Here is an 11,697-nt window from a genome sequence, read left to right as displayed (position 1 = left end):
GGCATAGTGAAAATTGCCACAGAATGGTGGCAAAAAACGTCCGATTTGTGTCAAAATAGATGGAAAAGTGTGTAATTAAGCGTAATTGACACTTAAGCTCTCCGAAAGATGTATAATTTGGATAATCGATATAGCCACGGGAATGGTGTCGCGTGACATCCACCGGAAGTCGTCACGGCATAGCGTCCTCGGCTTTCGCCTCTCAACACTTTAGCTGCCAAAGTGTCCTCGCAATTTTTCGTGATTTTCTGACTTATAAAAGCTTTGTTTCCGGTAAATGATATATTTGTTAGCTTGTCGCGCTATCCTATCAGTCCTGCCTAACTTAGTACTCCTCTTAATAGTCCCTTTAATTCTTATTTTCTTTTTATCTCTCCCCGCTCTGCTTTCCCCTCAAAGCTTGCAGTTACGAAAGCACGACTAGTGTTTCTCCCTGCTTGGAACGAACGGCTGATCTTGTCAAGATGCCACGGGGCGGTGTTATCAGGTAACTTCATTTTATTTTCTAATAAGTCGTCCTGATGATATTAAATGCAGGGGGGGGGGGGGTAACAAAAAGAACTCTTCTCAGTAAAAGAGCTGTATAAATAAATTATCTATAAATTCTGAATGGGGACGCGATACCGAAAATGTGTTGAGCATGTCTTGCTTTTCTTTAGTGACATTCGGAAATAAGTACGTCTAAAGAGCATTACGGAAACGGCAGAAGAAAACTTGAGTGATAGTTACAGCTTCGCTGAAATTGTATAAGATGTAATAAGGCGTCCAATTGAAACATGGCGAAAAACTTGGGGTACATAGATGGTTTCGGTAATGCGCTCTTGAAAGGCTACTTCTGGTTGATGGATGCTAGTTAGAGCTGCTCTTTTATCGTTGTAATTCCTTTGCTGGTAGGTCAACCGTAAAGAACACTAACAACCCAGAAACGCCAAAAAAAGTCAAGATACTGGTTTTGAGCCTATAATACAGTTGGTTAATGCTATTTTTGTACTCGCTACTTTTTCTACACAAAATTACGGCAGTTATTTGACAGGCATTTTAAAGCAGGAGCGAAAATCACAATTTCGCAAAAATACGTTCCACATAGAAGACTGCTGTGACATGAAAGTTGTGAACAAACCAAGCCCTTTGCACAAACTGTGCCCTAATTGTCAAAGTTAGCATTTCTGCTTATGTAGGCGATCGACACGATGCGTTTGCTTGAGAACGGAAAGCCATGTTTCATAGGATATATGCTACCTGCGACAATGTTACAGCTAGATGAAAAAAGCAAGCAGACTCATTCATATCAAAATTAATTTGTGCGAACTCCGTTAACACTTTTTTACTGGACGACGAGATATAAAGGATGTTTCTAGAATGCAGAATCAGCGAAATGGCCGCGGCGAAATTACGAAGCAGATAAATTGGGAACGACATTTCGAAATGAAAGTCAGAAGGTTGTGACGTCATTTCGGCTCAGTTTTCCGCAACTTTCTTTTTTCTTGAACAACTACGCCGGAAGGTATCTTTTAATCTTGCGATGTGCTGTGAACACTGACGCGTATAGCATTCAGCATTATCACGAGTGTACTATCTACAACAGACGCACTAGCAGGTTTACGACGGAAGGACGTCACGTCAGGAATTTCGCGCCAGCGAATGAAAGATACGGGCTTGAGGCGCATGCGTGGAAGAGTGTGCAACCCTGCCAAGCCAGTCCCTGTTGAGACGCGATGAGCGGCGTTGTTCTGGTACTCTAAAGCTTTGTGGCCATCCTACGCCCCCTCGTTTTTCAAAAGTTTTAATTTTTTACGACCCAGTCGCTGTCTTTTAATCGTCGCGAGTTCCTCTTCACATACCCCGCAGCAGAAGACCACCACCGTCGTGCTGCACGAGGTCCGGTGAGCCCTCAAGCAGAGTGAAGGTAAGCTTATTGTATATATTAGTCCTGCAGAAATTAGGCTTAGGAGATACGCGAGCAGACTCGTCTAAAGTGCTCGCGCGGTGCTCTGCGGAGAGAACGAAGTAAATTTTTGAAGCACGTAGCGGCTTTCACAGCACATTTCACAGCAAATAACCAGACCGGTAAAGGCACAAGCACCTGGCCTCGAACCTACTGGATGCGCTAACTTCTTACTTTGATTTTCCCGCCGCAAACCGTTCCCATGCTATAGAAAAGTCGGCTCGAGTCTGTACACGTTTTGGTTTATTGGTTTACTGGGGGTTTAACGTCCCGAAGCGACTCAGGCTACGGGGGACACCGTAGTGAAGGGCGGAAATTTGGAACACCTGGGCTTCTTAAACGTGCACTGACACCGCACAGTACACGGGTCTCTACAATTTCGCCTCCATCGAAATTCATCCGCCGCGGCCGGGATAGTAGCAAAAAAACTTACACCCAGTATGAAGAAGTTTGGCGAACTGGCAAAATTTCATGTTCAAAGCGCGATGACACTTCAGGTGATAGGAAAGGAGAGAGAGGCTTAGAAATGGCCACAGACTCAGCATTGCTCCTGAGACACTTTGTTTCATCCGGCTTGTCACGGCGCTATAACCATAGAAATTGCAACCGTATTGTCGAAGGAATGGTCAGGTCATTTCATGACGCTTCTCAAGAGACTTGATTTTTGCTCTTAAATTGGGTAATGTCGATAAGGCGTAGACATGCTCGCTTGTTTTTACCAGCGGAAACTTCTTTAAACTACGGCACGGGTTTGGGCCGAGGTTTGGGCGTGGTCATTCGTTATCAGAGCGTGCAGGCGCCCATATTTTTAAATATCTCGCGGTAGTGACGACTTTTCTGTGCGCCATTTCCTTACGACATAACAAGCTTGCAAGCAGGTCAAGGTTAAGCGCATGCTCACAAAGCGCCCCTTCATCTGCTCGGCTGTTTCTTTCTACGGGCGTCACGTCATAATAGTACACTATGACATCACGTACTAAATGGCATCACGGGAACGCGAATGATTTTGTTCGTATTTTATGTGCCGAAGGTTGACACTGTATGAATTCCCAGTCGAGGGAATAATAATTAATATAGGGCAAGGTACGCTTTTCATGAAATAAGCCAAAGCATAGATCATTCGCTTCCTACTTCCTCGTGTAAACGATTTATCCGTCCTTAGAAAGACCTGTTATTAGTATCCGGTTTTGAATGAGAATCTATAATTTAAAGTTTTGTCTTTCGAGGCATAAAGGGCGGCATTTTGACATTTGCAGCATACTACTGCATCAGCTGCAGAGTAACGTACAGATTACTGACGTGGGTTCAGGGCCTCTATATTGTGGTACAGCTGACAGTTTCTGCCCTGCAAGCTAGACCGAGTGGCAATAAGCCGCTTATATGCACTTGCAGCTTTCGTCGTTACACCACAAAATGGCCGATTCTGTGACGTCGATGCATGCTCCCTATAGTAGATTTGGCACCGCCCCTTCCAGCCTTGTGGCGACGTTGTATGGAGAAAGTAAATTTAGAGCTTGACGTAGCGCTGAGTATTTTAACAGCTCTTTATGCAGGTTAAAAAAGCGTTGGAGCATAGGAAATAAGGGATCTATGCTCTGGCTTATCCCATCATCGTGTGTGCTTGGCCTATTAACTTTTTTTTCCCAAGATGACTGCTGCAATATTAACTTTAGACACATAAAATACCAAGAATATTGTTCCCGTGCTCATACTGCCAGATATTTTGAAGTGAGTAACCGTCGGGCGGCGTCCTCATTAAGGTGTTGCCTATAGAACGATCAGCCTAGCTGCGCACTTTGTGAAGATGCGCTTAGGCTTGACCTGTTTGCCGATTCGCTCGGTCATAAGGCGCTGCCACACAGATAAATCGGTGATCGCGCACGATAGCTGTAGATTTGAGCGGCAGATACCAGGGTAATATGGTACCGATCGGGGCGTGGCATTTATACTCGGAAAGTTTAACAGGATTAGATGCCGTTGCAAAGTGTTCTTGATGCAGCCAGAATACTTGCGGCTTACATGTTTGAGGCTTACGTGCTTCATCTGAACGCCACTCCTACCGTCAGTGCTCGTGACTTCGACGACGCAGAATTTAATCGTCACCACGGCTGTCTAGAGCGGTCGAACACCCCCCTGTCGCAGAAAGGGAGTGGAAATTTTAACCAAGCATTCGGTACTTAAGGCTATTTTTACGTTATAGTGACGCAGCATAGAATATTTTGCCCTGGCAGCTGCACTGTACCATTTATAAAGCACCTGAACCAGGATTTTTTTTCGCCTTTTCCGCAGCGCACCGCTGAAGCGCTCCAGACAAGCGTGCTGACGACTGTATTGATTTGGTTTCGTTTATGGGGGTTAACGTTCCAAAGCCACTCAGGCTATGAGAGACCCCGTAGTGAAGGGCTCCGGATATTTCGACCACCTGGGGTTCTTTAACGTGCACTGACACTGCACAGTACACGGGCCGCTAGAATTTTGTCGCTATCGAAATTCGACCGTCGCGCCCGGGATCGAACCCGTGTCTTTCGGGTCAGCAGCCAAATTGCATAACCATTGAGCCACCGCAGCGGCTACGACGACGGCTGTTGTCCATGTAAATAAGCCGCTTTCAAATACTTCATACTTGCTTTTCGTGGAAAGTGTCACTAAGAAAAGACAGGTACAGCTGATTGTGGTATGGCTTGGATATTTCTTAATTTTACTTAAAAGCTATAAAGGCGTCTATTAGGTTTGCTTTCTTTTGTCGCTTTTGCATTTTAATGGTGTAGAAGGCGTGCTTTTGTTTCTGTTGCAGTTCAATACTGTTAAAGCCGTTGTATTCCTCTAAATAATCTTTTGCCAGCATAGCATAAATGAAAAGAAGCGACGAAGGTGCAGAAGCTTTTTGTCTCAGCCGCGGCCATTGGCCTTGATAGCTCGAGATCAAACTCACGTGGCTCGGCGGTTCTCGCACTCGCAGACATTTCCACAATGCTTCAAAATGCATTTGTCGTGCCTTTCACGTGACTGGGCTGTTTTCACGCATTGTGCGATTCGTGATCTAAGAGGTCGTCTTTCTTAGAAATTTATGCGTCGTTGTTTCAGATTGCTGTGCGCCTAAGCCTTCACACCGTTAAAGGGACACTGAGGAGAAATTGAAGTTGGCTTGTATCGACAGAATACCAGCTCCTGATTACAAAAACGCCACTCATACTGACAGCAAAGCTCTTGTAACGTAGAAAAGAGCAAGAACCAAAATGCAGGTATCGCCGCCACGGGCCAAACTCGCAAGTACAAGCGCAATGACGTCATAGGACAAAACAGTGTTGATAGAACCAATGGTTCTAGCAACACTAGGACACGAGAATTCACAAATCACTGAGGCGCAGCCAGTGCATGCGCAAATCTCCTTAACGTTGCCAGATGGCGCCACGTCCCCGACAGCTACGCGCGAGCCTGCAGCATCGGGACCAATCAGCGCCTGCTCACGGCCGGTAGGCGGGCTCCCGGTATTCCGCTGACGGTAACGAGATACACGGTATGCTAAAGGTGTCTATTCGCGAGAACTTCATTGACGACTTCGAGAACGGGATCCATTGTAACGCTGGCAAAACGCCGGTGCAAACGTAAACGAAGCGAAGGTAGCGACGGCCGCAAAAGCCGATAGATGTCTTCAACGCGCGGCCGGCGCTAGCTTTCTTTTCGGCTGCTGCTAGGCCACACTGCTGGGAGCCAGAAATCACGGAGTCTGCGTTACGTCATGTGCACGTCATGTTTCACGTCACTTAGTCCTGTGTCGTCATAAGAGAATCCCAGGTTTGAATCAGAGCGGCGGGAAAAACTTTCAACTTCGAATCCAAATTTCGTAGAAATAAATGCATCTTTCGCTGCCAGCCAAGTGGCAACAAAGCCATGAAATGCCGAACTATCGGATTTTGCTTTTAAAAAAATATTAATGGAGCTCTCCTCACTGTCCCTTTAAGTTGCACATTTCATGCGCATAAACGAGATATCTAACTGCAATCGTCCACATTAAGAACCAGTTATCTTATCTGAGGGGAACTAAATGAAAGGGGCCATCACTCAAAAGTTGTCATTCGCGACCGTTTACAAAGACAGCAGCAGGCCTAATGCACGAATTTCAGTTCTCAATGTTCGATCCACGTATTTTCGAGTTTCAGGTGAAGTGTGATTTGCTGCAGAAGCACGTGTATTAGTGTGTACCACGAATACTTCCGAGTTTCCTGTTGATCTACGACTTAAATTGGAACATACCTGCTTATCGTATGCGTTTGGCGAGCGTATTAAGCATTGAGTCGAGTCTATTTTCAGCACACTCGTCCGCAACCTGTAGCCGTAGTCGCGATCGGGTTGCCAACTGGAGACTGGGTTCATTTCGTTACAACAGATTGGAAGTGCCAAATACTAAGCGTTACCAGAATTCGACAGAACTGGTATCATTGTTTTCTACTACCGGGGGAGAAAAGTCTCCAGGACGCGCCATAACCGCTCGAGGTGCATAGGTGGTGCTTTGGTTGGTTTATGGGGTTTAACGTCCCAAAGTGACTCAGGCTGTGAAGGAGGCCATAGTGAAGGGCTCCGGAAATTTCGACCGCCAGGGGTTCTTTAACGTGCACTCAAATCGCAAGGTGGTGCTTTGATCAAAAGTTTAGAGCCCTAGGGGTTTGCTGACAGGCCACGCTGTGTGAATCATTATGCATACCTTTGTTCCAAACGTGTTGAAAGGGAGAGTAACCCTCCTCCCCCCCCCCCCCCCCCCCCGAACTCTAGCACTATTTTATGGGGGATGCAAAACAAGCTCCCTTGAGCGCTTTACTTTTGAGGAAGTGTGTACCGTCATTGTCTAAGATCATCTAGCTTCACAGGCACGCAAAGTAGCAGGATAGTCAGGCTTTCAGCACTGAAAGTGTGGTCTCCAGCTATCTGGTTAGAACTGTGCTTTCGCCGTTATTTCTCGCTAGCCTGCCCTGAACAGTTGTTTGTCGCCGGCAGTTGAAAATGGTGAGAACGTCCACTTTACTCCAGCTGTGGAATAACTCAAGGCAGGTGGCGCTGCCTAGTACTAGCGCGAGTAAAAAAGTGATTACTGGTATTTTAATTTTCAACCACGAAAAAAAGAACGTATACGAGGACAAGCTTTCGGTTCAGGTCCATTCACTGAGGCCTCTTGGGTCATGTGATATATCGGGAAAGTCTCAGATATCACTGAACATTTAATTCTTCAGTGATTACGTTTCAGTTTCAGGACGTTTCAGTAATTACGTGGTCGAAAACGTGCTCTGAGGGCTCTCTGCAGGCTATCGAACGCCAGTGCTCCGTAACTCTCTTCGAGTGCTCCTGGCGCCATCTATCGGCCCTGCAAAATGTAGTTCGTGCCCTAAATGATATTCGCGCCCTCCGCGGCGGCTCAGTGGTTAGGGCGCTGGACTGCTGAGCTGGAGGGCGTGGTTTGAATCCCGGCCGCGGCGAGACACTCAAGGCGCCCGTGTACTGTGCGATGCGAGTGCACGTTAAAGAACCCCAGGTGGTGGAAATTAATTGCCAACCCTCAACTACGGCGTCCCTCACAGCCAATGGCACTTTGGGACGTTAATCCCTAGATACCAAATACCGAAATGTTCTTGGTCCTTGTCATCAATGTGAACCAAGTGCTTCGATCGTCATTATGGCAAGATAGATTGTGATTACTTTCTGTTCTTTTAAAACTCCTTGCAGTTCGCCAGTGAGAAGTACGGCGGATGGAAAGGAGCTTCGTTCCTGGAACTCATCATTTGGAGGAAAAAATACAAGGAAACCATCGTTGTCAGGAGAAGTTGAAGAATGCCACCCTTTTTCAGGGGCACGCATGAGGAGCAACCGCCTCGATGTTCCCCCTTATTCCCAGAGCAGCCGGCAGTTCTTGAACAACCTTCAAATTCCGAAACATTCCTTCCAGCACCTAACGAAGGGCCATCTACGTCACCTTCTACGCGTGAGAAGCAGTCTCATCAAAAGGAACAAGAATTGCTGGTGCACCAACTTTCATCAGTAGAAGCACTTTTCCAAACACAGGATGCAATGTCCACTTCCGGATCGTGCCAGTCACAAGGAGATGCGTCAGGTTCCTCTAAGAAACGGAAAAAAACAAGCAGCGCCAACCGGAGAAAGTGTACACCAAAACGACGTGCACCCGATAGATCGCTTCCCTTTACTGCCGAACAACTGGAAACTTTGAGACAGTGTAGTCCACTACCGCTAGTACCGATACCTTCGCTCCTAAAGCAGCAGAAGGAATCAACGCCCGTGTACGCCTTCACCGAACCTACATCCACTCTATTCCAATCACGCTGCCCGTCCCTTGCAAAGCAAGAAAACCTGGCTGTTCCACTTAATTTGTCAGCATCTGCACAAGGGGTGTTACCCTCTTCCACTGAGAACCACAACACAATGTGCTTCCATCATTACGAAGCAAAGGATACCTCGTTAGGTGCACCATCCGGAAGGTGGCAGTCTGCTTTGGAGCAGGTTCCCTTTTCAGGACAGGGTTCTTTACCATGGCCGAATGGCCCCTGGACAGTGCCCCAGCCGCCTACGCACCCTCCCTTTAGCGCGTTCCGTGCGCCGCCTCCTCATCAACCTTTGATCAGGCCGCCTACGCCACAAAGCGCGTGGCCCTTTCCAGGGTCATACGCATTGCCGCCACCATTACTTCCATTAGCCCCATTGCCATTAGCAAGACCATTCGCGAATCCACTTGCGATCCCTGGGGTGCTCACGGATTTCTCAGCAGCACTGCCTATGCAACCTGAAATCCTTGTAGACCTCACCACAAATCCGCAGACAGGAGCTCTAATTGGAACGTCTTTGAACGCAGGAGCTCACAATACGCAGTTAGCTGGGCAGTCATGCTCTACCAGTTCAGAGATGGCCTCCACGTGGCCAGACCACTTGAATAAGTCCAGTCAACCCCGCCTCGAACACAGCATTATGAATACGCTTAAAAATGCGCCTCCTCCCCCACCCTATGTGGCACCGGAAGAAGAGGCACAGCAGCCTCTATCGAATGGTGATCTTGCTGATAAAAGTGAAATTTCGCTGGGAAGAAATATAGAGGCTGCTAGCAGCCATCCAGCAAAGAATTTGGTCCAACCTTCGCCTTGCCTTGAAGAATCGTACAGTATTGGAGGGGGTGTTACTTCTGTTCCAGAAAGGGCTTCTCATAGTGTGGAACCGACGCTGTTTCAACGCTTGGTAAACCCCATTCCGAGGCAATGCGCACGAGCAGAATCTGTTCCTAAAGTCGAGAAAGAAGATGGATCGAGCCCCGCGTGTACCATACCCGATTTTCAGGAAAAGTCAAGCGATTTGCATGGTCAAGCGCAGCCTTCCGCGACAGACTGTCTAAACGTCTTCCGGGAGTTCCTATCTTCTCAAATCCAAGCCTCGCCAGATAAGCTGGAAGTGCTGTTAGCGCTTCAGGACATCTGGAAAAGGCTGCAAGAAGCTTGGCCGTTCATTGAAAGAGTTTGGTCGTCTCTGCAGCGAGTGGTGTTGCCTCTACAAAGTGCACTGCGTGAATGCTCAACAGAGGAAACTCCGGATCCAGGTCCCGGCATAGAGGCGCCTGCGCAACATAAACATGAATACGTCCCGCCGGATAAGTTAAACGCTACGTCAACACCAGGAGTTAGGAGCTCACTGCAGGGACATGGCGGTTCATTTTTTCCGGCGACTGCCTTGGAAAACCAGGAGTGCCATAGCACAACACCGCAGGAAGCAGCCGCGTGTAGTAGCCCACTCTGCTCGAAACACCACAAAGCCAGGGACTTTCTTCCACTTTCCGCCGTTGGAAGCGAGGCGTGCTTTCTGAAAAAGGGAGCATTGCAAGAAACTACTCCCCAGCCAAACTTGCCGGGACCAAATGAGACGCCTGAAGTTAATGAAGGAGCTGCCCAGGTTACTATGGCTACCGTAGCAAACGCTGAAAGTTTAGTAGCAGCTTTGAATGCTCCGAGGTGCAAAAACAAAGCACCAGAAAGCTTAGCGGTCAGGCCGCTGAACAAGTCAGAGCAGGTAAGCGAGGTAGACCCTTTGAAAGCAAAGAATTCAGGCCCTAAACAGAATGAATGTAAAGGGCCACGACGAAAAAGACGTCGGCTCTCGACAAAGAAAACTCCACTTGCCAGCAAGGAACCACCATCGCCAACAAAGAGTTTTGCATCTTCGGAAGAAGGTGATTTGGTCATCGACTTAGGGCCGAAATACAACTGAATGGATGGGCCTCAGGATATCGAAAGCGATACACAAAAAGGAATCACGACACATGAAACCGAAAAACCTAGTTCGAATGGGCAAGCGTACGAAAACATAGGATGTGCGGCATTGCATGCCGGGGAGCCTCAGTTGAACACAGTGGCATTGAACGCACAGTCGGTGCATCCAACGGGACGACAATATAAGCGACGATGGCAGACCAATGGGCCTCTAAACGAAACGGCGCGGCCCACAGGAGCAGGCTTCAAGTCAAGTGCTCATGGCAAGCCGGAACTATTGAAGAACCAAAGCCAAGTACCACAGCTTGGAAGCCGTCATGAACACGCAACGATCCAAAGCGGGCAAGGCGCAGGGCCACTAGAGCCAGCTCTTTCTAATAAAAATCTCAATGGCGAGATAGAATCAACGCCAATAGCGAAGAAAGGCAAGCTAGTCACTGAAGAACGGCCGCCTAAGACAGAAAAAGAGCAGGCTCTTACGGCCGAAATCCAATCGCTGCTAGATTGTGCGACAGCGCAGAGGAATGCAAGGGCGTTTTCACCAAGACTCAAGACAAGCCACCCGGCAAAAGAAGCTGCGGCCGACAACACAGTTCCAGATTAATAGAGCACACCCAGTCATGGAGCCTTTTGTGGTCTGTAAGGACCCATGAAAGCCTCGACTTCATAACCCTGGTGGTTGCCAAACCAAGAACCCCGACAAGCATATGATTGGCAGTTTCATAAAAAAAAATGGAGTGATCAGATGCTGTGCCTTCAGTTAGGGAGCGAACGACGCATCTAAGGTGAACGGAGGCCAGTATCTAGCGTCAAGGTGCTCGCGCTCAACAGATGTTAGAACCACATGACATGCGGCCACAAGGTCCAAAGAAAAAAATATGGCGTCTTTATCACAAAGCATTTTCTCGTCATTACCTCTTCATACCACGTTGGCTCATGAAGAGCAATGGTTTTTATCCCATTCTTGTACATAATAAAAATTGCTTCCTGCAAGAGCTTGGCTAAGTGTGATTAGTCCTCACTTTGAAACTTAACAGCAATGTACCGGTTGACCGCCCAGTCCTGAGGCTGGTGAATTTGGATAATTGCTGATTAACAAAAGCGCAGGGAATTGCCTCTGTCAAGGTAAGTGTAAAGCACCATGCCTTACCGACATCATTAAATAAGTCTTTGCTCAGATGTACTACGCTTGTCTGGTTACCAACCCTACAAACACCATGAACCACAATCAAATCATGAATTCAAGTCTTTCCTGCTTCTTCTGGGCACCCACTGGCATTCCGCTCATTGTATAGTGGAATGTGGTCTAAGTGGTAGATAGTAGGTAAACAAGATAACTTCGAGGGACACTTAAGTTCCGCCATTAGGGTATCAAGCAACAGCGTTAATGGCTCCTTTCAGCACCTGGCGTTCTTTTTTATATCACTTCGCAGACAGGCACACGGTCGTACAACATGCACAAGGCATCACATTGACCGTTGAACGCATAAGTATCGGTGC

General features: G+C 47.6%; 1 long non-coding RNA gene across 1 annotated transcript; it reads left to right on the top strand.

The window, feature by feature from the left end:
* Positions 1 to 404: 404 nt before the first annotated feature.
* Positions 405 to 11,024, top strand: LOC149330670 (uncharacterized). Its single transcript, XR_016285510.1, has 3 exons — positions 405 to 487; positions 1,849 to 1,906; positions 7,661 to 11,024. It is a non-coding gene; the product is annotated as an uncharacterized LOC149330670 (long non-coding RNA).
* The last annotated feature ends 673 nt before the right edge of the window (positions 11,025 to 11,697 follow it).

This window comes from Amblyomma mixtum, chromosome 9 (genome assembly GCF_055824585.1).
Source record: "Amblyomma mixtum isolate Tamu chromosome 9, ASM5582458v1, whole genome shotgun sequence".
NCBI classification, from domain to species: Eukaryota; Metazoa; Arthropoda; class Arachnida; order Ixodida; family Ixodidae; genus Amblyomma; species Amblyomma mixtum.
Note: the sequence above shows the minus strand (reverse complement) of the source record. Positions and strands in the feature narration are given on the sequence as shown.